The sequence below is a fragment of the Schistocerca gregaria genome, chromosome 6 (genome assembly GCF_023897955.1).
Source record: "Schistocerca gregaria isolate iqSchGreg1 chromosome 6, iqSchGreg1.2, whole genome shotgun sequence".
Lineage (NCBI taxonomy): Eukaryota > Metazoa > Arthropoda > Insecta > Orthoptera > Acrididae > Schistocerca > Schistocerca gregaria.
The window spans coordinates 407539493-407563670 of NC_064925.1; positions in this window are offsets into that span (position 1 = coordinate 407539493).

Here is a 24178-nt window from a genome sequence, read left to right on the forward strand (position 1 = left end):
TTTCTCGTGCGACCATTTCACGAGAGTACCGTGAATATCAGGAATCCGGTAAAAAATCTTCTACATCGCTCCGGCCGGAGAAAGATCTTGCAAGAACGGATGAAAGGGACCAACGATGACTGAAGAGAATCTCTCAACGTGACAGAAGTGCACTGCTTCCTGAAATTGTCGCAGATTTCAATGCTGTACCATCAACAAGTGTCAGCATGTGAACCGTTCAACGAAACATCATCGATATGGGCTTTCGGAGCCGAAGGTCCACACGTGTACCTTTGATGACTGCACGACATATAGCTTTACGCCTCTAATGGGCCCATCAACATCGACATTGGTCTGTTGATGACTGGAAACATCTTGCCTGGTCAGACGGGTCTCGTTTCAAATTTTATCGAGCGGATAGACTACTACGGGTATGGAGACAGCCTCCTGAATCCATGTCAGCAGAGGACTGTTCAAGCTTATGGAGGCTGTGTAATGATGAGCTGGAGTGGTATGGCACTCTTGATAAGTCTAGGTATGACTCTGACTGGTGACATGTACGTAAGCATGGTGTCTGGTCACCTGCATTTTTTGTGTCCATTGTGGATTCCGACGGACTTGGGCAATTCCAGCAGAACAGTGGGACACCCCACACGTCCAGAATCTCTACAGAGTGGTTCCAGGAACAGTCTTCTGAGTTTAAACGCTTCCGCTTGCCACCAAACTCCCCAGAGATGAACATTATTGACTATATCTGGGATGCCGTGTAACGTGCTGTTCAGAAGAGATTTCCATACCCTCGTACTGAGTCCATGCCACGTTGTGTCCTGAAGTTATGCGGGCTCGCGGGGCCCTACACCAAATTAGGCAGGTGTACCGTCTTCTTTGGCTCTTCACTGAAGTTTCGGTGTTTCTTTAATGTATGAAGATTTGAAGATGTGACTGATCATGTGTTATTGAAATGGCTGGTTGGTAAAAAAGACCCTTTTAGTCGTCTAACTCGTTGGGCTCTCAAGCATAGTGAACTTGATTACGGGCTGGTTCATAAGGCTGGTAGAAAACACACAGACGTGGACACATTATCCCGCAAAGTGGCCATTTTGAGTAGAATGGGCAAGAGTTTGTTAGAATGGCAGCAGACACAGCAGAGGATAAAGATTGCCGGGATTTTAAATCACAGCCACTCTTTATCACGCATAAATATTTGTTGAGCATTGCCACGAAATGCGGACCACTTAATGTGATCCTGAAAATTTTTCAAAAAGAGATGTTATAACAGGCTAATGACCCTGTGTTGTCAGGACATTGTGGCCGACGAGCTACAGATAGGCGTGTTGCGAAACTGTTTTGCTGAAGGAGTTTTGAAATGCGATATAGAGCAGTATGTCGGAGACTGTGTACTACGCGCACGGAGAGAGGATACATCGCAACGGAAAATCCCTTTGTAGAGGTTACCAGCGGCGACGAAGCCATTTTAAATGCTTGGGTTTGACATTTGCGGACAATATAACGGAACACTTGCAGATAAAAGATATATGCTTACTTCCATCGATCGTTTTTTACCATTTCTAGTAATAATAGGAACTCCACACCAATAGGCCAGTGCTGCAACAAAAATTAAGAATTAGTTATTGAAGTCTATTGTACCTGACACCGTAGTCATGGATCAGAGAACAAACCTTGATTCAGGACTTATGAAAAAGTTATGACATGTGTTACAAATTCGGAAGTTACGAACAAGCCCATTTCACCATCAAAGCAAAAGGTAGGACTGAGCGCGTTCACAAGATTATTTCGCAATTATGTGAGTGTTAGACACGATGACTGGGATATCTATCTTCCACATATGGTTTCTGTATATTACTCAAAGCTTCATACAGGAATAGGCACGTCACCATTTGGCGTAGTGTATGGGGCATAGACGCAGTCCCCCTTCGACGTTTTAAATCCTACACTAGGACCCAATTGCGAATCAGTGAAGAAGTTTGCGAGAAGAATAGGGAAGGTGTGGAGAAACGTACAAGGAGCCAACGCAAAGACACTGGAGCGCCGGAAACAGCCGAATAGACACATGAGCAAACTACCATAGTAACGTATACGCAGTGGGTATTGATCACTAATCCGTGTACATCGAAGCGAAAGAGGAAAAACTTCTTCAGCAAATATCAAGGATCGTATCAGGCCGTGAAAATGGCCTCATCTGTTAACGTAAAGGTACACTTTCTACTAAAACGTCTGTTGTTCACGTAAGTCGGGTAAAACCTTTTAGGGGTAGGTTGGATGCAATACCACAATTAGCTGCGATTGGCAGGAAGAAGGAATCTCCAACATTTAGCACAACGCTCGAGACTTGACTTACGCTCTCAAGTCACGTAATTACCTGTGCTGATAGTGTATTTTTAATGTTTTGTTTGTATTAGGTTTCTTCTTGATATTTGTATTATGGGTCTGTTCTGTATTGTGTTGTATTTGGGTGGATTTAATGTTTTCTTGTCATTGCCACGTGTATTTTTCTTTTATTATCGTAATGTTTTTGTTGGTGTTGTTTGTATTTCTATTTGTCGCTATTTACTTGTTCCAGAAGGAGGGAGGGAATGATAGACTGTTTATTATTTCAGGTGGCGACCTTTTGAAGACATCCTCGATGATGAGACTGGTTCTGGGTTGGCCGTATTGCATCGGAAGTGCAGCAAAACGCTCAACTGTGGTTCAACCTTTGGAATCAGATGTGCTGTTCCCTAGGCAATCGGATGTCTTGCTTTCGTGTCATCAGTGGTTGGTAAATTAGTAAAAAAGGTGGTTGGGAAATCGCATAAGGAGGATGGTCGGGAAATAATTATACACTTTATCAAGTCCAGTAAATGGTAAGTTCTATGCAGGGCGTCACAGAATGGCATGCAACTCGATCGTCTTGTTTAGAATAGGGAGAATCAAACAATACGAGTTTAGTATGTGAGTTAACTATGGAGAGAACTCGCTATATCAGTGACTTTAAGAGAGTGTTGGATAACGATCTGGGGAAGATACAGAGACAATTAAGTCTATTGTCATTACAAGTTTGCCAGTGCACTAGCAGATCTGCTGGGTGACACTTGGACCGAGGTAACTGTATTCCAGGAAGCAATGTATCATGCGGTGTTCGGAGGGTTCAGTCCGGTGTTGACTCCAGCGTGGGAGTTTATGTTGGGATTATGCTTAGCAAAGAAGAAGTTCCCAACAGAATTAACACGTAACGCAGAAGTAACGGAAAGTAATTAGGCACTATTTTTTTCATATGGCTAGTATAAGGGTGTGGGGTCCTGCCCATTCGTCTCGTACAGGGTGCCTAAGGGATGCTGCGTTCTTCGAATGCTATACAACAATTCAAACACATAATATTAATAGTTTTATTTCAATAAAGAAGATTCACAAACTTAACTTTGAAATAGAAATGGTGTCGCAAGCGATGGACGACCTGCAACATAAATCCGAATCCTTTGCTATATACAGGGTGTTACAAAAAGGTACGACCAAACTTTCAGGAAACATTCCTCACACACAAAGAAGGAAAATGTGTAACGTGGACAAGTGACCGGAAACGCTTACTTCCCATGTTAGAGCTCATTTTATTACTTCTCTTCCAATCACATTAATCATGGAATGCAAACACACAGCAACAGAACGTAGCAGCGTGACTTCAAACACTTTGTTACAGGAAATGTTCAAAATGTCCTCCGTTAGCGAGGATACATGCATCCACCCTCCGTCGCATGGAATCACTGCTGCGCTGATGCAGCCCTGGAGAATGGCGTATTGTATCACAGCCGTCCACAATACGCGCACATAGAGTCTCTACATTTGGTACCGGGGTTGCGTAGACAAGAGCTGTCAAATGCCCCCATAAATGAAAGTCAAGAGGGTTGAGTTCAGGAGAGCGTGGAGTCCATGGAATTGATCCGCCTCTAACAGTCCATCGGTCACCGAATCTGTTGTTGAGAAGCGTACGAACACTTCGACTGAAAGGTGCAAGAGCTCCATTGTGCATGAACCACATGTTGTGTTGTACTTGTAAAGGCACATGTTCTAGCAGTACAGGTAGAGTATCCCGTATGAAATCATGATAACGTGCTCCATTGAGTGGAGGTGCAAGAACATGGGGCCCAATCAAGACATCACCAACAATGCCTGCCCAAACGTTCGCAGATAATCTGTGTTGATGATGTGATTTCACAATTGCGTGCGGATTCTCGTCACCCTACAAAAGTTGATTGTGAAAACTTACAATTTGATCACGTTGGAATGAAGCCTCATCCGTAAAGAGAACATTTGCACTGAAATGAGGATTGACACATTATTGGATGAACCATTCGCAGAAGTGTACCCGTGGAGGCCAATCAGCTGCTGATAGTGCCTGCTCGCGCTGTATATGGTACGGAAACAACTGGTTCTCCCGTAGCACTCTCCATACAGTGACGTTTGGCCATACGCTGCTTGAATGTTGTGACAAATCGTTCCGCTTCGCCGTTTGACTGTGGATGGAACGGTGCCCTCGTTACGTGCCGTATGCCATTGCGCTCACAGATTGTTTGAAATTCATTTGACGTGAACTGAGGGCTGTTGTCTAACACAATTACTTCAGGTAAACTTTCTAGGCAAAAAGTTGATGACAACACCTGAATTGTGCTAGGTGACGTTGTCGAGTTCATTGGCACAGCAAAAGGAATCTTGCTATACGAGTCAAGCACAATCGACCGGCGCGTGTTCCAAAAGGGTCCCACAAAGTATATGTGCACACGTTGCCATGGTGATTGCGACTGAGGCCAAGCAGGGAATGTTTGTGGGGTAGCGGACTGATATTCCTCGCATGTGTGATACTGTGATGTCATCTGTTCTATTTGGGTGTTCATACCCTGCCAAATACAGTGTCGACGCGCTAACTGATTCGTAGGAACAGTCCCCCAGTGTCCTTGGCGAAGTAACTGTAAAACTCCTTTTTGCAAAGCTTTAGGGATTAACGCACGTGACTGTCCACTGTCATTTTGAAGAAGAATCATGCCTTTCTGTACAACGAGGCTATGCCGACCTGCTAAGTATCGGCGCACCACAGAGAACGAGGCCAAGATGTGCGAATGTAGTTGAGCAAAATGTTCAAAACTGGATCAGCGTCCGTTGGCCTGTGCAGTTTTCTTATAGTTCAGTGGAAAAGACTGAAGCAATTCGAAATCCCGAGCATCGATGTGACAACAAGATGCAGAAGTAGCGTCGAAGTCCGTATCAGGACCAATCGAGAGAAGTGAAAGCTAGCCCGCATTACCACGTCGGACGATACACAATCTCGTACTGCTACTGAGACAACAACAAAGCCGATCTTTGCACTTTTTGCGCAGTTCGTACAGGAACCGGTTTCGTCGGATGAAACAAGGACTGTAAAGAATTGTGATGCGTTTCGAAGCAGAATTTTCTGCCATACAAATAGTAGTGGAATTTGGTGATACCATACACAACAGCCAAAGCCTCTTTCTCAGTTTGTGAACAGGTACACTGAGCTTTGGGAACACTTTTGATACGAAAGCCACAGGCCTGTCTTTACCGCCATTTCTGTGCGATAGCACTGCACCGATTCCGTAAGAGGAAGCTCAACTTGCAATACGACTGGTTTGTCCGGATCGAAGTGAATTAAGCATCTATCAGCGAGCAATGCATCTTTAAGTTTTTGAAACGTTATGTGGCACTCCAAACAAAGGAGACGTTCTTGAGACGCAAGCGATGCAATGGAGCTGCGATTTGTGCAACATTTGGTATGAACCGATATAATAGTTCGTTTCCGTCATGACTGGCTGCAATTCTGTGATAATGAGAGGAACTGGCAACTCCCATATAGCTAAGAAATGTGACTGAAGGGGATGCACAGCTTGACTGTTTATGACATGACCAAAATACTGTAACTCAGGTTTAAACAAATCACGCTTGTCCAGTCTACACTTAAGTCCTGCCTCAGATAACACACGAAACAAAGCACGTAAATTTGCAATACGTTCTTCAGATGTACGACCTGCTACTAAAATATCGCCCAAATAGTTGGAACGGTTTGGTACTTGTGCAGTGAGCTGTTCCAAATACCGCTGGAAAATGACGGGTGCAGAAGCACTGCCAAAAGGCAAACGCAAATATTTAAATAAACCCATATGAGTATTTACTACGCACATTATTTGAGATTCTTCATCAAGCGGTATTTGAAGATATGCGTCGCGCAAATCAATTTTTGACAAGTAGCGTATAGCGCCTAATTTGTCCATGAGATCCTCTGGGCGTGGCAATGGTAAGTGACAGTTTGTGGGTTGACTGTGGGCAAAGTCAACACACAGACGAATGCGTCCTGACGGTTTGGGGAGCAAAACTAGTGGACTTGCCCATTGACTAGCTGATATGAGTTCAATAACTCCGTCATCTTGCTTAAATTCAGCAGCGAGTTTGTCCCGTGACATAGGCAGCAATATCCACTTGAAATTTCATACGTTTCAGACAAATAAGGAAATGAACAGAGAGTTAATATGACTGACTTATCACTGACGAAACAACACGCTTGCTAGTTGCAGGCTTGGAATATCTACATCTACATCTACATCCATACTCCGCAAGCCACCTGACGGTGTGTGGCGGAGGGTATCCTGAGTACCTCTATCGGTTCTCCCTTCTATTCCAGTCTCGTATTGAACGTGGAAAGAAGGATTGTGGTATGCTTCTGTGTGGGCTCTAATCTCTCTGACTTTATCCTCATGGTCTCTTCGCGAGATATACGTAGGAGGGAGCAATATACTGCTTGACTCTTCGGTGAAGGTATGTTCTCGGAACTTTAACAAAAGCCCGTACCGAGCTACTGAGCGTCTCTCCTGCAGAGTCTTCCACTGGAGTTTATCTATCATCTCCGTAACGCTATCGCGATTACTAAATGATCCTGTAACGAAGCGCGCTGCTCTCCGTTGGATCTTCTCTATCTCTTCTATCAACCCTATCTGGTGCGGATCCCACACTGCTGAGCAGTATTCAAGCAGTGTGCGAACAAGCGTACTGTAACCTACTTCCTTTGTTGTCGGATTGCATTTCCTTAGGATTCTTCCAATGAATCTCAGTCTGGCATCTGCTTTACCGACGATCAACTTTATATGATCATTCCATTTTAAATCACTCCTAATGAGTACTCCCAGATAATTTATGGAATTAGCTGCTTCCAGTTGCTGACCTGCTATTTTGTAGCTAAATGATAAGGGACCTATCTTTCTATGTATTCGCATCACATTACACTTGTCTACATTGAGATTCAATTGCCATTCCGTGCACCATGCGTCAATTCGCTGCAGATCCTCCTGCATTTCAGTACAATTTTCCATTGTTGCAACCTCTCGATACACCACAGCATCATCTGCAAAAAGCCTCAGTGAACTTCCGATGTCATCCACCATGTCATTTATGTATATTGTGAATAGCAACGGTCCTATGACTCTCCCCTGCGGCACACCTGAAATCACTCTTACTTCGGAAGACTTCTCTCCATTGAGAATGACATGCTGCGTTCTGTTATCTAGGAACTCCTCAATCCAATCACACAATTGATCTGATAGTCCGTATGCTCTTACTTTGTTCATTAAATGACTGTGGGGAACTGTGTCAAACGCCTTGCGGAAGTCAAGAAACACGGCATCTACCTGTGAACCCGTGTCTAAGGCCCTCTGAGTCTCGTGGACGAATAGCGCGACCTGGGTTTCACACGACCGTCTTTTTCGTAACCCATGCTGATTCCTACAGAGTAGATTTCTAGTCTCCAGAAAAGACATTATACTCGAACATAATACGTGTTCCAAAATTCTACAACTGATCGACGTTAGAGATATAGGTCTATAGTTCTGCACATCTGTTCGACGTCCCTTCTTGAAAACGGGGATGACCTGTGCCCTTTTCCAATCCTTTGGAACGATATGCACTTCTAGAGATCTACGGTACACCGCTGCAAGAAGGGGGGCAAGTTCCTTCGCGTACTCTGTGTAAAATCGAACTAGTATCCCATCAGCACCAGCGGCCTTTCCTCTTTTGAGCGATTTTAATTGTTTCTCTATCCCTCTGTCGTCTATTTCGATATCTACCATTTTGACAACTGTGCGACAATCTAGGGAAGGAAGCACAGTGCAGTCTTCCTCTGTGAAACAACTTTGGAAGAAGACATTTAGGATTTCGGCCTTTAGTCTATCATCCTCTGTTTCAGTACCATTTTGGTCACAGAGTGTCTGGACATTTTGTTTTGATCCACCTACCGCTTTGACATAGGTCCAAAATTTCTTAGGATTTTCAGCCAAGTCAGTACATAGAACTTTACTTTCGAATTCATTGAAAGCGTCTCGCATAGCCCTCCTCACACTACATTTCGCTTCGCGTAATTTTTGTTTGTCTGCAAGGCTTTGGCTATGTTTATGTTTGCTGTGAAGTTCCCTTTGCTTCCGCAGCAGTTTTCTAACTCGGTTGTTGTACCACGGTGGCTCTTTTCCATCTCTTACGATCTTGCTTGGCACATACTAATCTAACGCATATTGTACGATGGTTTTGAACTTTGTTCACTGATCCTCAACACTATCTGTACTTGAGACAAAACTTTTGTGTTGAGCCGTCAGGTACTCTGTAATCTGTTTTTTGTCACTTTTGCTAAACAGAAAAATCTTCCTACCTTTTTTAATATTTCTATTTACGGCTGAAATCATCGATGCAGTAACCGCTTTATGATCGCTGATTCCCTGTTCTGCGTTAACTGATTGAAATGGTTCTGGTCTGTTTGTCACCAGAAGGTCTAATATGTTACCGCCACGAGTCGGTTCTCTGTTTAACTGCTCAAGGTAGTTTTCAGATAAAGCACTTAATAATATTTCACTGGATTCTTTGTCCCTGCCACCCGTTATGAACGTTTGAGTCTCCCAGTCTATATCCGGCAAATTAAAATCTCCACCCTGAACTATAACATCTACTCGAAATATTTTCCAAATTATTCTTCAGCTGCTGAGCCACAACAGCTGCTGAGCCCGGGGGCCTATAGAGACATCCAATTACCATGTCTGAGCCTGCTTTAACCGTGACCTTCACCCAAATCATTTCACAATTCAAATCTCCGTCAATTTCCTTCGATACTATTGCACTTCTTATCGCTATAAACACGCCTCCCCCTTCACTGTCCAGCCTGTCTCTGCGGTATACATTCCAATCTGAGTTTAGGCTTTCATTACTGTTTACATGTGGTTTCAGTCAACTTTCTGTCCCTAGTACTATATGGGCGTTGTGACCGTTTATTAATGAGAGCAGTTCTGGGACCTTTCTATAGACGCTCCTGCAGTTTACTATTAGCACATTAATATTGTTATTCCCTGTTGCATTTTGCCTACTCCTGCCTTGCCGCGTCTCAGGAGGCGTCTTATCGGGCCTAGGGAGGGAATTCTCTAACCTAAAAAAACCCCATGTGCATTCCACACGTACTCCGCTACCCTTGTAGCCGCTTCCGGCGTGTAGTGCACGCCTGACCTATTCAGGGGGACTACATTAATGACATGGGCCTTGTGACTAGATTTTTGTGAGTAAGCCGAATTGTTATATTTATTCCGTTGCAAACATACTGATTGGATTCGTGGTCTAGGGCGTCTTGTCACAGTTCGCGCGGTTCCAGCCGTCGGAGGTTCGAATCCTCCCTCGGGCATGGATGTCTGTGTTGCCCCTTAAGTTAGTTTAAAACACATTTATTAGTGTGTAAGCCAGGGAGCCCACTCGTCTCGTACGAGGTGCCTAAGGGATGTTGCGTTCTCGGAATGCCATACAACAATTCAAGCAAATAATATTAGTAGTTTTAAGAATTTTTAACATGTGTCAGCCCTGTCAGCATCTGTGATAAATTAATATGTCAAAAATCAACTTCAGTTGCGAAATGTTACAGGTTTCAACTAAAGTAATCTACCCTTCTTCAGAAGTTTAAAAGAAACTAATACATGCCAGAATAAGGCACGGTCAAATATAAAAGCCGAAGTACCGTGGTACCATGTCAAACTAGCGTCCGCGGCTAACCGACCGCTTTCCACGAAGTGGAGTCGAGGCTGTTCCTCAGTTAAGTAACGTAATTTGACATGGTACGACGGTACTTTAGCTTTTATATTTGACCGTGCCTTATTCTGGTATGTATTAGTTTATTTTATACCTCTGAAGAACGCTAGATTACTCTAGCTGAAATCTGGGTGAAGACCAGCAACATTTCGCAACTGAGCCGGATTTTTGACATGTTAGTAATTTTATTTCTATAAATCAGATTGACAATACTTGACTTTGAAATAACAATGGCGTTGCTAGCGATGGGCAACAAATCCGAGTTCTTTGGTGTATACAGGTTGTTACAAAAAGGTACGGCCAAAGTTTCAGGAAACATTCCTCGTACACAAATAAAGAAAAGATGTTATGTGGACATGTGTCCGGAAACGCTTAATTTCCATATTAGAGCTCATTTTAGTTTCGTCAGTATGCACTGTCCTTCCTCGATTCACCGCCATTTGGCCCAATTGAAGGAAGGTAATGTTGAATTCGGTGCTTGTGTTGACATGCGACTCATTGCTCAACAGGTTAGTGTTCATCACGAACGTGGTTTTGCAGTCAGGGCAATGTTTACAAATGCGGAGTTGGCAGATGCCCATTTGATGTATGGATTAGCACGGGCAATAGCCGTGGCGCGGTACGTTAGTATCGAGACAGATTTCCAGAACGAAGGTGTCCCGACAGGAAGATATTCGACGGAATTGATCGGCGTCTTAGGGAGCACGGAACATTGCAGCCTATGACTCGTGACTGGGGAAGACCTAGAACGACGAGGACACCTGCAACGGACGAGGCAATTCTTTGTGCAGTTGACGATAACCCTAATGTCAGCGTCAGAGAAGTTGCTCCTGTACAAGGTAACGTTGACCACGACACTGTATGGAGAGTGCTACGGGAGAACCAGTTGTTTCCGTACCATATACAGCGCGAGCAGGCACTATCAGCAGCTGATTGGCCTCCACGGGTACACTTCTGCGAATGGTTCATCCAACAATGTGTGAATCCTCATTTCAGTGCAAATGTTCTCTTTACGGATGAGGCTTCATTCCAACGTGATCGAATTGTAAATTTTCATGTGTGGGGTGACGAGAATCCGCATACAATTGTGCAATCACGTCATCAACACAGATTTTCTGTGAACTTTTGGGCAGGCATTGTTGGTCACGTGTTGATTGGGCCCCATGTTCTTCCACCTACGCTCATTGGAGCACGTTATCATGATTTCATACGGGATACTCTACCTGTACTGCTAGAACATGTGCCTTTACAAGTACGACACAACTTGTGGTTCATGCACGATGGAGCTCCTGTACATTTCAGTCGAAGTGTTTGTACGTTTCTCAACAACAGATTCGGTGACCGATGGATTGGTAGAGGCGGACCAATTTCATGGCATCCACGCTATCCTGACCTCAACCCTCTTGAATTTCATTTATGGGGGCATTTGACAGCTCTTGTCTACGCAACCCCGGCACCAAATGTAGAGAGTCTTCGTGCTCGTATTGAGGACGGCTGTGATATAATACGCCATTCTCCAGGGATGCATCAGCGCATCAGGGATTCCATGCGACGGAGGGTGGATGCATGTATTCTTGCTAACGGAGGACATTTTGAACATTTCCTGTAACAAAGTGTTTGAAGTCACGCTGCTACGTCCTGTTGCTGTGTGTTTCCATTCTATGATTAATGTGATTTGAAGAGAAGTAATAAAATGAGCACTAACATAGAAAGTAAGCGTTTCCGGACACATGTCCACATAACATATTTGCTTTCTTTGTGTGTGAGGAATGTTTCCTGAAAGTTTGGCCGTACATTTTTGTAACACCCTGTATATGCAAGTTTGACACACAGTTTGTGGATCACTAATATCTGCTCTCCTAGTACACTCTGCCAGGCCGTGCTAATACTCCGCAGATACTGTCCACTAATGTCCATCCGAGTGTATCAGGAGCGGCGCTTATATTCACGTCGACGAGATGGCACCCCTACCGTGGTGATGTCCTGGTCAGCGCAGTATTGGCCGACGTCGTTTCACCACCTTCTCTTCTCTTCCTTTCTTCATCTACATTTCGGCCCTTGTAGTTACGCCAGAACAAAGGGTAAGAACGAATGAAGCGGGGGTAAGTGCAACAGCTCACTTATTTATAGCAGGGACTGGTTAGAAATTTCAGTTTTGCTTCATTCACCGTATCCAGTGAATTGGGGGGGTGGGGGGGTGGGGGTGTAATAGGCAAATGGATATGAATTAGGATGCAGGAGGTTCTGTTGATTTCAGATAGTTCATAAGTTTACGTAGTTAGTGGAGTTGGGGAAGTGCACTCTAGGGAGTATTGTTGTCTGCCGAGACAGGCCGCTACAGTCTGATATGTAGACATGAAGCAAGTGTTTTTAGAAGAAAAAAGGAAATCTTTCCTATACTGTCTTACTTCCAGCAGGTAGGGAAGCATAAGATGTAGTCGCCCGAAACTGTGTTAGCAAATTGCTAGGCGGAAGGGAAACCAGAGGGGTTGAGAAAATTAGAGTTGCACGGAAGCGGTACTATCATTAACGATACGACTTGTGATGCAGTTGGCAAAGATTTCTGCCTTCTTCACTCACTAGTACGACTGTCATGACATTGACACAGATTACATTGTTTTGCACGGAAGGGTCTCTCAGAGTATTACCCACCCAGAATTTAACTTACATTAATGACGCTCTAAACCCTGAACTTTTTCAGTCATTAGACAGATTTTTCGAACCACCACAGGGGAATATTTCAATGGAGCATATGTCATAACATGTCTTCAAAATTAGCAAGAAAATTGACAGCACAAGATTATAGTGATAAGCATTTCAGATACCAGTTCTGGTTTGTTTCTAGAAGGGATTTCGTATTTTATTTCCGTAATAAACGCAGACGCGCACAGTTACAGATCCACTGACACATCAGCTGCCATTGGCGTGGTTAGCCGGCATAGGCCGAGGGAACAGTCGATGAAAGTAAAACATCTGTGTTAAGTAACATGAGCATTAGATTAAAGATTATATTGTAATCATTTCCTGGAGACTGCACTTTAAAATGAACTCCTGTTAGTAGTGGATAAGGTAGAAACCCATGTGGGACAGCTCATTGTTGAACCTGGGTGTTGCCATCACCACGCTCTGAAGACTTTTTGGGTTCAGTCTGATTCCAATTAAATACTCGTCTTGGAAAGTTTGGGACGAATATTTGGGAAAAAAGGGAGGTGTTCTGTGCCCCAGAAAACTTAGATGAGAGAACTGTGAATTCTTAACGTTTTATTTGTAATGCGGGCAGGCAGTAGAGACCAGCACGGGCAGTGTGCTAATTAAGCCAGTGGACGGTATTGTTGACCTCACAACAAAACACTCCAGACAGAAGGGAATTTGCGACACTGGTCAGAGGTCGAGCGCATGGTATAGCTAACACAATGTGACCAAAAGCAATTCACGCATTTGAATGTTAATGAGAAAGTAACACTTTGAAAATTTAACCAGGCCTAGCAAGCTGTGCTCGGCACAGAGCGAGCTACGAAAAGTTGACAGGACAAGTAACATAAAAGAAATTTAATCCATTAAATTTCAGGCACGCAGCAGTGCAAACACTATTATTGCAACTTATATTCCGATCGCATATCGTCTGGACATCCTCAGAGCGAGTCGCAACACTGACGCCAGTGTTTTTCATTTATTTGTTACTATTTGATCCTCCCCTATTCTTTGTGGGTGGGTGTCGGAGTGGACAGTCTGTGGTACAAATAAGATGATTTCCAACAAGTAGGACTTCAATGCTAGCTTAGACGCTAAAAAGAGAGAAAAGGAGACATACATTTTACAACTTTAAATTTTTTTTGAAAATTTGACATGAATAAGAAATATAAATAATATAATGGTGTATAATACTGTCTGCATGAATTGATTAAGGCACTTGAATCAATGAACACGACAGAAGGTACACTGACCATTAAAAAGGGTGGATCCGGGAGGGTAGGAGGATATACTTAAGGGGGAATCCATGGTCTGGGCAAGGGAGACAGTTGAAATTTCTTTGGGAGAGGATGTGGAGCATGTGTAGTTGAAGGGTTGGTAAAATGTGTTGATAGAGGCACGGCAGTACACTTGGACTGAAAAGGAGATGGGACGCAATAGAGTTATTGGAGTCGAATTTACGGATGGTGTAGGTTATTTGAAGGTATTCGATGTGAGTGAGGATAGGTGGGAATTTGAGGAGCTAGTAAAGAATCCTTGTGAGGGAATGTAATCAGGTGTAGAAAGCAAGACAGAGAGCATGGCCTACAAGGATTTGAAGAGGTGTATAGAACTTAGATGGGGCACAGATTCATGCAACATTTCCATAGCAAAGGACAGGGCACAATGGGGATTTGTATCTATGAAGGACAGAGGAGAGTCATATTCTCGATGCTCATCTGGTTAGTAGTTTCAGTCTATTGTGGGCTTTCTGTGTAATTAATAGTAGGTTAGGTTTCCATGTTAGTTGTTTGTCGAAGATTCGGCCAAAGTTTTTGTGTATTACTGGGCTGGATGGGACAGCCTTAAATGGTGACATAGAAGTCATGGAGATGGAAGGTGCAAGTGGTGTGTCCTGTAATTATTGCTTGGATTTTGGAGGGGCTTAATCTTAAGGAGCTATTGTTTGCACCAGGAGGTAAACTGATTGAGGTGAAGTTGGAGGGCTCATTGGGAAATCTAGAGTGTAGGATATGAGGCGAGGAAAGTGGTGTTATGAGCTCACTGAAGGAAGTGAATGGGGGGAAAGTGGTTTGATCATATTGGCAGCATATAAGAGGTAAAGGAGAGGGAAGGGTACAGAACGTGAGGGCACAACTGCAGTAGGGTATAAGGTATGGGAATTCGTTGTTGTTAACAATGACATACGATGGGCGATTACAAAGAAGGATGCAATAAGGCGAATATAGTTATTTTCAAGAGCAAAAGTCTGGAGTTTTAAAAGGAGACTGTTTGGTCATATGCAGTAATATATTTTCTCTTCATAATCTGAGACAAAGATGCCGATTTATCGTTCTTCAGCTGTTGGGAGAGGAGCTGGGTGATGTTCAGTTGATCATCGTCAGAGAAGAAGGAACATAAGCCACATTGGGTAACAGGAAGCAGATGATGTTTTGTGCATATGCTGGTGGATGTATTGCGAGAGGATAGACCCAAAGACCGTGCTTAACACGGAGGTGAGGTAGATGGGGAAGTAGGACAAGGTATCAATGGGGGGTTTGTGTCAGTTGATGAAAAGTAGGAATCTGGAGGCTTTCCACGTGTAAAGAAAGTAGCCTGTGGAGAGGATAGAGGTATACAGGATTGCGAGGGTGATGAGAAAGGAGACAGGGCATTATTCGAGATAGCGATTGGTAATATGGTCATGACCAATGGATGTGTTGCGTTTTTTGTGAAGTATTTGTTTTATGTGCTGTGCTGTGACAATGGCGTTTATCTTGTCTTTTATATGTTACAAGACGCTCGGAGCCCAGTGTAGGACAATGGTATAAGTGAATTTATGGACAGTAGGGAATTGGGAGTAGTTAAGATGAGAGTCATCAGGGATGAGGAAGATGTGGGAGAGATGTGATGCAAAGTGATTGGCTACACTCAGGTCGTTGGGAAAGGGTTGCTGTGAAGAGCTGGTTAGTAAGAGATGGGATGGGTGACAGTAAGACAGAGGAATGCTCTCTGGTACTTGTAAAAGTTAACTGGGAGTGTAGCATTGAATCTGGTGCATGTATGGCACCAGCTCCTGACTTAATTGACAGTGAAAAATTTTTTGATGCATTTCTATATTTTCCAGTGGCATATGATTGTATTACAGTCACAAGTCCAAAAGAAGGAGCGATATAAACGAAGGGATTCATAGAGGATTACAGCTTATGGTGGGAGAGTGCAGCAATGAGAATTATAATTGTAATAGGGATTTGGTTGGAGATGTCTTTTGACAAGGTCTGTTGCAGGGAGGCTGTGGCATGGGGTATATCATCAGATTGCCAGAAGGTTATGTGGTGGCTTCCAACCTAAGTATCTATAGATTTCTGGTAGGCATTCCAGTCACCAAAGGAGTAGTCATGGACAACATTTGGATGGAGATTGGGATGGGGTACTTGGGGATGGGGTAGTGTGTAGGATATGTTGAGGAGGACAGGTAAGTGTTCACTTACAGTTGGATCAATGACTTCTGCAGTGAGGTGCCCAAGGAGGTTGGGAGGTATTTGGATGACATCGCAGGTGGTGTTGCTTTCAGGACATGAAGGTTGCAGGATGGGGACAATGTTACCTTGGAGGGATTCGGTAAACTGACACTGTCAGCAGAGTTCTGCAGGGAATCTACTGTGGCTGCTGAGGTAAGTAGCAATAATATAGATGGGAAAGGTATGGTTGATATTGTTAAGGAAATCATAGGGCATGGGATTGTTAGGTCAGATGCAGATTTCAGCACAGATATCAGTGAGGGTATTGGAGAAGTGGCTAAGGATATGGTGTTTGGTGGCATTGTTGAGAAAGGATGGTAACTGAGTGTGGACTGGTATGTTAGGAGCTGCGAAGGAATGGTAAGGTGCGAGGCTAACATTGAATAAAACTTCCAGTGTTTCTCAAGGCTAGTAACACTCAAACTGAATTATAGTATCAGTTAACATTCTTTTACCATATGGGGAAAAACGAAATCGCTACACTTAGCAACCAGTATGTAGCGTACTCTATACTGGGCTTATCTGAACATTTAGATGGGAAAATAGTTACGCATGCTCTGTAGTTCACTCCATTAGTATTTCACATAAGTAACAGCACTGCAGTAAGTGGTGAAAATTATTTACCGTATGTAACTGAATTACTAAAAACACAATAAATACAAGCAAATTATTTACAAATAAGAACATCTACGTCATGTGACATCAGTTTTAAATACTGTGTAACAGCCATAAACTTGTAGGTACAGTTGGTGCGAGAGTTCGTGAGACCCAATAACACTATCGACTACTTTTAAAATAGTGGTATTCTGACAGTGTTACTCCTGTGAAAGGATTTTTTATTTAGTGAGCGTGACGGTGTGTAGTGTTAAGATATCTCACTAATTTTGTTTCCCTAAAGGTTTCTATTTGAAAGAAAGCGGTACGAGGGTAAATGAGAACCGAACCAAGGCCCTATTAGTTATCTTACAAACTGTAATTCCGTGAAAAGAAACAGTCGCCACCCTAATTAGGCAAAGTTCCACCGAGAAAATTCATGGTTCATAAAGAAAGTTAACTACTAGTGTTGACTTTACTACCTGTTTTGCTGATAAGATACTAGACAGTAGCACAATTCAGCAATTAATATACCAGTGATTTGACTTGAATCACTCAGGAGGAGTATTAATACGTTTAGGCACACAACTGGCTCTCAATAAAATTTACTATCTTTACATAATAGTATGAAGGGTATGATAATTATAGGTGAATGATTACTAATGGTGGAGCACTACCGACTTGACAAGAGTTTCTTTTGTCAGTGTAATTATATGAAATTCCTACTATTAAAATAGTTGTGAAATTATTGCTTCTTTTGTACTGATTATTATTTGCTTTCTCAAGCAACATTCACTTCCTTATATTACTTAGCTCAAGTGTAGCATGTGGTACCTGGATCTAGTAAAGTTCGCGTATTTGCAGCGAGTTGCTTATTCTTGATTGTTGTTATTATACTGTATTATGACATTGAAATCTGGCTCAACTATTAGCATGGGAACCCAGAGACTAATCTATCTATAAGCTCAGACCGAGGGTGAACACTTCAGTCACAGTACAATAAGGGAAACATTGTTAAGTACGGAACACTTGAAATGGTAAACATTGTTGTTTCAATAAGAAAAATCTTTGAACTGAATACTTTAACTGTCCAATCATGAATACTACGGGCAGTATTTTTAAACTTACACTCACGAATTGAGTATGCACTTTACAGCTCCACAAAGTTTATTAAGTTTTGTTAAGGAAGATAATTGCTTTACAGTTCAGTAAAATAGGATATTCAGATTCACCTTAGGACCTGGGATGGGACGGTGTCTAAGTAAACGATTAAGAGAAATACGGTGGCTCTGCACAAACTTATTATTAAAAAGAAAGCACATAAGTGGCTCATGAAATTATACAGTACTCAACTGATAATTTAAGATGAGGGTGGTGGCAGCTTCGATCTTTTGCGCTCTTAAAAACAGGCGGTAAGGTGTACATGGCTCGTCCTGTGTAATAGGCTCTGAAAATTTTCACCTTAGCGTCGTATTTTCATAGTACAGGTATGACATGAATAATAATCCACATTACTTATGCATTTGGGACTATATTATGTAATATTGCAGTTCTTAGCGCCCCTTTCAGATCTCAAGATGAGCACCCATTACCTGCTAGCCACCGACTGACTCATGCCACAAAGGAATTTTGCAGTTCCACCGCCTAGCTAGTTCCATTTTAAATCATTGCAGCTTATTTTCCCTATGCTTGAACCGATAAGATATAGCATTTTAGTTCTCTTACAGCACATTAGTTTGAAATTACATCCATAGGTTAATTACAATTACATAAATTATCACAAAAATGAATAAAACCCTTACATGGATGTTACAACAAGGAGCATGTTTATACAGAAGTCAAATCAAGTAAACACAAAGAAGATAAGACCATTATAGGTAATATCGATAATGATGCTACAACCCCTCGTCTTATTGTTATGCTCACCTACACAGCTTCACTGTTTCCCCACAGTGTTGATTTGATTTGATTTGATTATTACAGGGAGACAAAAACAACAGTGGTCTTAGCCGACTGTTGTTCACACGGAAACTGACTTTACTGTGCTATTTCTCTACCTGTTATTCTATTGAAGCTAACCGGTATCCTTAAGAAGTAGTGGGAGACCCTTAACTAGTTTCTTACTACACCCGGTGTGTTCAGGATTTACCGACCCGAATATCCTGTATCAGTTGCCCGCCAGAGCTTTGCATTGATAGATTAGAAGAGGTGCTTTTTGAAACCCCCTGGTCAGTCATGAGTCCAACCATAAGTTTAATTTATTTCCTGTTCAAGTTCAGTATTAAAGGACTTATCTCTAAACGTGGATTCGGCAACATTTGTTTGTCTTGTCTTTATTTTTGGAACTTAGTCGAATATTCTACGTCCTACCTCCTGATCCAGCTAAATATGTTTGATTTCAGCATCGCCTTAGCGATAGTTAGGACAGACTGCGATCCAATAAACTGAGTTATTGCCCCTGTCCTGGCCAGTCTAGCAGCTTGATCATTGACACTAATTTTAAGTGACCAGGGACCCATGAATGGATCACCCTGTTGCTTTTCCATAGTCTTCCATGGGCTACATGGCATTCTGCAGCGATATTTCACCTTGTTGGAAATGCAACGATCCTTGCAGCACCTTCGTAAATGCCCCTCCATGCACACTCTGACGCCAGATTTTTCCTCCTGAATACCATTGCCAGCTTCCCTACATAGCCTGCTCTGTCTCTCTCTGTTCTAGACTGTACTCCGTATACTCTGGCTGCAGCGACTTCATCTGTTTTGTATCAGTCAGTAAACCACAGTGTTTGCCTGGACGGTGTCATGGTTCGTTCCTCCAATGTTAAACAACCAGTTGTTGCACTGAAAGGTTTGTGATGCAAAAAGACAGCTAGTGCTGCGAATAAGAGAGACGTTTATTTAGTAGGTGACCTGTTTTGGTCTAGGAACCATTTTCGTAGCAACCTCTATATAAAAGGGCAAAATTACGACGTATCAGAACGTATGTTTACATTAAGTAGGAGTGCAAAGCATAAATCAGTGATATCATGTCGCAAGTGGTACTTTCCAACAGTTGTAAAGTTAAACGTGTGTCCAAAATAAGATTAAAAGACGCCAATGCATTGAGATCCGGTCCCAAGTTAACATCACTGACGCTAGTTAACGCATTATACAGGTCAAGTTAAAACCTTAAGAGAGGTCATAGGTCTGTGATTCTCTTATTTCGGGAAAGGATGTTTCCAAAGTAAGTCAGAATTTTAAAAACAAGCAAAGCACAAAAAAGTGTATACGCACCATAAGTGGCACATACAAATGTTTTGTATATGCACTAATCTACGTAAGTGAAATGTTGTAAAATACTAAGACCTAAAATATAAATCCATAGATGGTACTACCTGAAACATATTAGTACATTGTCAAAGAAGGGAAATACACAACATTGCTACACTATAGCACGCACAGTGCAGCATAACTGTGACAAACAGACACCCAAAAAGACAATAAACAAAAAATGTTTAAAAATAGTATACAAATACCCTCCGCCACACACCGTCAGGTGGCTTGCGGAGTATGGATGTAGATGTAGATGTAGAAATGAAAGACATCCACATATCTAAACATTATGCAATTTAATTGAAATTAAAATAGAGCAATATGCATCCGCATAAAATCATAAACAACATTAAGATTGCATACAGTAGCGTATAAACCAATAAAATAAACCATAATTATGTTAACAATAGCATTTCGACAAGTAGTGCACTTACAAGGAAAAGGCCATGGAAATGGTGTGAACATGCAGGGGGGAAGGGGAGGACACGTGGGGGGGGGGGGTGAGGGAAAGGATGAGGGGAAGATGAAAGCAGTAAGGAATGGAAGTTGGATAACGTAGGTGGGATGAGAGGGCTCAAAGGAAGGGGAATAATCTGACCAGAGGGAGAGTGGTATAGATTAGGTACATGGGAGAGAGTGGCAGTCTGAGCAGAAGATTATATAGAGTAGCATGCAATAGTTATTTACAAACATAAAAAACAATAATAAGCAACAATAGGAAATCTGCTTTACAATATATAGGCTCAGTAATTATACACAAAATTTTTGCATTAATCTGTCTACCATAAAAGTAAAATGACAACGCATATTGAATGGGATTCAACTCTGGGATTCAACAATATCAAGTGCAAGCTGTTCTCAAGGCCCTGGGGACAAATTTTTCAAACCGTGTTGTAAACACCCACACATAGAGTTAGCATAAAAATGAAGTAAACTAATGTTTTTAGACAGGATGTATTCATGTCGAAAGTTGCCTGAGCAAGCAGCACCCACAGATACCTAACTATTAATTGAAGTAAATAATAAACCACAAATAAGAAAGCATTGGGTGATGAGGCGGTGGTGAGCAGTAAACTGCAAGTGAAATCTAGCATGATCACTGCCAATTAAGGTACAATAAATGTTTCATATGTGTGTGATATAAATGAGCATACATTACAACATTTGTTCTACAAAAAACAAATAAGCACAAATAAAATAATATTTTTAAATAACCTTTGTGTAACGTGTCAAACAAATAACACATCTTACATTGAATTTCTGAAACTATTCCGGTTAACTCGAAATTTCACACGACATAGATACTTGAAAATGTACGAATTTTATTGATGGACAAAGCAAATAAACAAACTGACATTGTGTGAATATAAACCAAAGTACTCACACTAGTACTTGCACATAAGTAACTTCCCCAACCCAAGCTACAAGATGCAGTTCTGATGGAAGGAGAATTTTTAGGACAGAATGCCTGTCCTGCATTCAGTTGAAAGTTTGACAGCGGAACACGTAATGGACACAATGAGATGCTGGAGCCACTGCGTAGGCAGCCGACAAAAGCAGATCTTGGCCCTGCTTTTAACGATGTCCCTTTGGAAAGTCGTTCCCCAAGAACACAGAGGGAGATGCCAAGTAAACGTCCAGAGAAACCCAACTCGAAACACTGGTGACTGGCTGTAGCCACCTGTGTTAAACCTCACATGAAAGAAAGAGCTGTTTATCTTAGTATTATGTAGCAGAAGCTAAATTCTGCCCTAGGAAATAAACGACGCCTGTGATAGGCTACGAAAGCTCTAGTGGGTGGAGTTACAACAAGTACGAACGCTCTGATTGGACAGAAAGAAAACATGTGGCCCCCAGCTTTGATATAGGCGAATTGCAGACAGAGTAATTCCCTTCTTTCCTTACAGGAAATCGTCGATTGTTTTAGCAAGGCGACTCACCCCACACTGAGATGATTACGAGATGCATTATGTTCACGGGCTTGTCTTAACTCGTAAGGAGTTAAACTGTAAAGTCTCCTAGTGCAGAGAATCACGCCGAGCACTGATAGTTAAAGCTTGTGTGTGATATCCGAGGGCAACGACGTACGAAATATTCCAGCCAAATAGCGTGTACCATGTCAATTAACTTAGCTAGGGAATAACTAGGAGTCTCAGTTTCACCGAAGACGTTGGAAATGTATGTATCTGACTTGTGTTTAACAGTCGAGAGAGAATTAGAATAGATTCTCAGGTTCACAGCTCCCACCGACAGCAGCCACTGCCGCCGTCAACGGAAAGTGAACACGCGCACTTTAGCTGTGCCAGCAAGTGAAATTCAATTGACACTCAGGACTGTGGTCGTCTCCGTCTCTCCTAATTTTTGTACATTCACAACATGACCTTTAATTATACATATTCATGATTATCAGGCTTAACTGAAACAGAAACGTGAGATATCCGATTGAACAAAAAGAACTGATTAGTTATGGATATGTTTTAGCTGTGTACTTCTTTTCTTTTCGATTGCTCTTTACCGACCGCCATTCAATTTTTGGTATTTTCAGTGTTCATTTTAGCGTAATTGATATCTCTGGCCCCAATTTTATTTAATTTGTTTGTATTTCTATCTATCCACAGACATGGACATCAATCATCTTACCGTTAAAGAACCTTATAATAGTTATGAATTTCGCTTCACATTTATGAACACACAATATCAATATTTTCCCATCCTGCACGTAAATGTGCTTACATTGTTATGACATGAAGTCATACTTAGGGTAAAAATAAACCTTAATAATGAAAATCTAAGATTTTTGTTTTTGACATCATACAGTTACGCCTGAACCTGTACACTAATCTCTGTTAGCAATAACGTTTCATTTACGGAGAGTGTAGTGGAACTGACACTGTGATCAATGTCTGATTACATCACTGTCCATACTGCTGCGCTCTTCTGAACTCTGCATGCATGAGATGGTATCTTCTTACCTTGCAGGCGATAGATCCAACACCAAATTCCTAAAACACTCACAGAGCGTCTTTGCGAAAACGTGATAGGTAGATAGATCAGAACAGTCTCACACTTTAAATATGTGTATCACAAATATATATATATATATATATATATATATATATATATATATATATATATATATATATATATATATATATATATATATAACAGTTCACCATAACAAGCCTGAGCAGTCTCAAGGACAAATAAATATCAAGACACTTGGGAAAAGCTTTCAGACCATCTCATAAATATAGTTAAATGCATTTCATTTTTAGAGAAGACGACATCTTGCCAAAAGTATATGCGACAAGCAGCACACAAGATAATTATCGGTTAGTAAAACTAATTATTGTATAAAAATTAAAGAAAGGGCATGGAAGAAGGAGAGAGTTGTGAGAAATTAAAAAGGGGGAGGAAGGCTGATGGGAGGGGGAGGATGTGTGTGGTGGGGATTATAGGATCAGGAAATAAAAGAGAAGAGAGGGGAAAAAGGAAAATGGAAGGAATTGGGAAACGTGGGGCTGCAGTTGGGGAAGGGTTGGGTGGTTGGAAACAAAATTTTTGTTGGGGGGAAAAGGGAAAAAGGGAAGGCACAGGGATAAAAGGGGGATGGATGCATTCCAAACAAATTTCAGAAAATATGTATTACAACACGCTCCTGAAGAAAGAAAAGAAATCTGTTAAACCAGAAATCTAGCTGTTCATTCAGAATGCTACCAGATTCTTTTATTTTGTTTTTGAAAATGTCCATCTCTTTCAAGATGTCGAATTGCAGCTCCCTTGTTGCATAATGCAGAACTTCTAAAGTACAATTACCATCTATATTACCGACAGAATGGCATGCCTTTTGAAGATGCTGACAGAACTCAGGCTTATTGTTCGGATTAATATGTCCTTTACAATGGGTGATAAAATTTCTGTCTGGCCTATGTAGAAGGACTCACAAGAGCAACAGTGTATAGCCTAAGTACCCACGAAGAATCAAATTTATCCCCA